Source organism: Asparagus officinalis, chromosome 9 (assembly GCF_001876935.1).
Source record: "Asparagus officinalis chromosome 9, Aspof.V1, whole genome shotgun sequence".
In the NCBI taxonomy this organism is placed as follows: Eukaryota; Viridiplantae; Streptophyta; class Magnoliopsida; order Asparagales; family Asparagaceae; genus Asparagus; species Asparagus officinalis.
Window position 1 is genome coordinate 27,296,345 of NC_033802.1, and position 4,238 is coordinate 27,300,582.

The 4,238-nt window shown below is 34.8% G+C and overlaps 1 long non-coding RNA gene across 1 annotated transcript; it reads right to left on the reverse strand.

Moving 5' to 3' along the window:
• LOC109824821 lies at positions 1,268-2,234 on the reverse strand. The gene is made up of 2 exons (XR_002242790.1): positions 1,711-2,234; positions 1,268-1,618 (listed from the first exon to the last, which is right to left on the reverse strand). It is a non-coding gene; the product is annotated as an uncharacterized LOC109824821 (long non-coding RNA).

The window sequence follows — 4,238 nt, forward strand, 5'->3', positions numbered from 1 at the left end:
GTCTTATCAATTCAATTACCTTTGGGCAACATGAAGATAAAATAAAATGGATATGGGATGCAAAAAAGGGTTTTTCGGTTAATTCATTTTATCAATTCCTTATTGATGGTGGATTAATATATGATTGTGTAAACTTATGGAATCTTCCTGTTCCATTAAAAGTCAAGTCCTTAGTTTGGTTGGCTCTTAAAAATGGCTTAAATACAAAAGATAATCTGGATAAAAAAGGAGTTTGTTTAGAGAAGACATGTTGTTTATCCGCTAATATGGATGAAGATCATTCACATCTATTTCTCAACTGTGAGTTTGTATACTCTATTTGGAGATCATTTCAGTTCAAGTTGAGTACATATAAAGATTTTAGAATGAACTCTTTAAAAGAGGTTTGGCTAAATTGGAGTATTGGGAATGATGGGGATTCTAATTTGAAGAGAAAGGTTGTCTTCACTGGTGCGTGTGGCAAGAACACAATGACAGATTATTTTCTAATAAGCAGAAGAGTTCTCTTGTCCTCTTGAACAAAATTATGATTTTCTCAACATTTTGGCTAGGATCTAAAGGGACTTCTGTTCGAGCTGCCAGACTGCTGGAAAGAAGAAGAAAAAGAGTTGCTGGAAAATCAAAAGTTGCTGGAGTTTCTGAGATTGAAGGCAGGGATGATGTGATCAAGGTGATTCAGTTGGAAGGATAAGAGTTCACAGAGTTTCTTATGCTTTGTGTTTTTGTCTAGAAGAAAACTATGTTAGATGTTTACCTTTTGGTTTTTTGGTTATTAGTGTCAAACATTCTACTCTTTTTCTAAAGTTTATTCCCAGATATATACAGGGGGATATATGCTACTTCTTTTGAACTTTAGTACATACTCTTGGTTGGGAGTATGATTTATTTTTTGTAACAACCAGTTATATTTTAATTTAGCTGGCTGGAATACCTTTGAGGTGTTCCATCCTTTTTCTCAAAAAAACTCACACTACTGTTAGCACATTTCATGTTGACTGCTAGTAATTTTAATACTCGGGATTCAAGGTAAAACCCGTAATAACTTGATTCCTATCAGAGAAATAAATAGCGACGCAAAACAAGCCTTTCAAGCACCTTCATGTTGACTGCTAGTAATTTTAGTACTCGGGATTCCAAGGTTACGCGTCGCAACTATGACAGCTAAAATAAGAAAACCACAAAAGAACCTCCATGAGCTTGATGAGTCTGCAATTACTTTTCAAAGTTTTCCTTAATATGAAATGTAAATATATTAAAATATAAAAACTTCCAGAAGACGTCCCTACGATTTATTTTTTCTCATTGCAATAACCGTGAATACTAGGACTTCTACAAGCAATTAAAAATAAATAAATAAATAAATAAACAACAAAATAGGCTGAGCTAGATCAGAAATTTCACAGGATTAATGGAATTTGCTACTCTTTTAAGCCTTGACATTTAGTCTTGAAGATCCAATCAAGGTAAAAAAAACCTAATGATTATATAACCTCAGATTTGCATTACAAAAGAACTCTACAGATCCCACAGCTATGAATGGGTTGAGGAAGCCTTTTTAATCTTCTTCTTCCTTGGGGCAAAACTGCTAGGCCCCACTGCAATTGACATTCTCTTAGTCCTGTAAAGCAAGGCAGAAAGAAAAAACTTACACAAAAGATGCACCATTGAGTGAAAAAAAAAGTAAGCCGGGAGCTAAGCAATATAATGTACCGCATGGAGAGCTCCACAGACTCAACTTCATTCTGTTCGTCACCTTTGTCGCCTTCATCTGAAGTCAGCACAGAAATAATTTAAAAAAAATATGCAGATAAAAGTGAACGCAGTAAAAATCTCTAATGAAATATACAAATAGCCAGTGCATTGGAGTCCAAATAAATGATATTATGATATAATTTTAAGAGTTTGCCAGATACAACCTCTCAGTTGATACATTTTCAAAGATAGACCTAACTTTCACCCCTACGCCTCGTTTGGTACGCGGGAATGGACAGACTTGGGAATGGAATGGAAGAAGGAATGAAATGGATTGCATGTGGGAATGGAATGGTCATTCTCATTCTCTTGTTTGGGTGCGTTCGTAGAATGAAGCTAGAATGGAAATCTCATTCCCATTCCCATATTTGGTATCACTAGTACATAAGTGAGAATGAAATCTCATTTTCTAATAATGCCCTTACAACAACATAGATTTTTAATAAGATAAAAAATAAACATTAATGATAATAACTAAATAATTTTATATACGCATATGTTATATTAATCTAGATATGTGTTATATACTAATGCTCGTGTTATCCATCAGGTGTATGTTTCGTTTATATTTTTTAAACAATACTCGCTATTTCTTAGTCTTAAAAATTAAAGAAAAATAAAAAAAAAGATTATCGTATCTTTCATAGGTCCAAAAAAAAGAATGATATCCACAATCCACAGTTCTAGATATATAAATTAACTTATTTGATAAAGTATCAAAATCACTCAATTCATAATAGCAAAAATCCATAAAACAATACCAACTAAAATAATAAGTTTCGAAATAGCAAAATGATATACTAGCCTAAATTGTCAATCTAAAATTGCCCACTTGCATAGCGCCTCACCCAAACATTCTTTATTATTAATATGGATATAATTGAAAAATACCTAACTATTTTTTGATTCTCACTTGAATGGGAATGACCATTCCTTATCTTCTCACTTGGAATGCTCATTCCCACAAATAGTGGGAATGATCATTCCTAGGGAATGGTCATTCCAACATCTAAAATATATGTGTGTTTGGTATGAGAGAATGGGAAGTGGGAATTGTATTCCATTCCTCCTCATTCTCGCGTACCAAACGAGGCGCTAGGGAAATCATTTATCCAGAATGCACAAGGTTATCTAGTGACATGGCACCATTTTTCCTTCTCTCGTAATGATGACCACCACCGAAGTATGAAAAGTTGCCAATCATGAGACAATAGTTATCCTCTATGTTTGCTACTAATAGCACATTACCTCTGTAAAAGGTCCAATATCCATGTCTTCTACTAATTTGGTTCAACCTTATGAAAATCACATAACCACAATACAAAAGTGTGTGGGGTGCAATGAGGAAGAGAGGGGAGGTGGTTGAGGTGCAATGAGGTGGAAGGAAAGACATAACTTTTCTACTTCTTATTTGGAAGCAGGAGTGAGGGGAGGTAGATGAATTTTTCTTATTTGGTTGAGGGGATGAAAGGGAAGGTGGGTGATGAGTTAGAGTACAATAATACCTTTTGTGGGGAAAATCTTTTGTTCAAGGAAACGAAATGATAATTGGGTAAAAGATTTGTGAGAATGTAAGTCCTTGTAAAACAACTCCTCTCTTTCTACACACACACATAAATACATACATACATACAAATAATCCACTCCATGGATCAACCAACTAAACGATCCTATTCACAAATCAAAGAAACAAATGATCTACACGGACCAACTAAACAAACGATTCACTCCACGGATCAACTAAACAAAAGATCTTTCACAAATCAAAATCAACCAATGAACCAATTCAACAAACTAACAGAACTACGTGAATACACTCATGCAAGCTAATAAAACAATCCTTACTGAATTGATCTCCAAACGATCTTCACTAAACTAACCTCCTACAAACAATTTTCACAAAAGCAAACTTGCACCACGCCTGCTAACAAATCCTTCGACCACCCTTACTGAAACTCGCGAAAATCCTCATCTTGAAACTAATCTTCCCCAGAGAAAGATGATGATGTAGAGTCCAGTCTATATGAGCTGCTTTTGATGTCGGATTTTGATGTCAGTGACCATAATGATAAACCTGTGACGACCCTTCAACTAGAAAAAAAAATGTCGAGCACCTCCTGATGCGGACATCCAGGAGCATACACGGGATTTTCGCCGTGTCTACCAACGTAGGAGACGTCGCGCGCCAGCTGTGCACCAGATTCCTATCATCTGGTTCTGATTGATGACAGATTTAGTAGCTGAGATTGATTGATTAGGATTCCTATTTTTGTTGCATTTTGAATTTCGAATTTGATTTTGAATTTCAAATTATGGTTTAGATTTGGCAAGTAGTTAGTTTTAATTTTCTGATATTTTGAGAGAGATTCTGTGAGATTTCCAAAACTGTAATCTTTCTCTTTAAAAGAAATTGCTGTAATCAGAAGAAGGCATTGAAGAATAAAAACGAAAATTATCTTGCTTGATTGTGGTGTGAAACCCTAGCA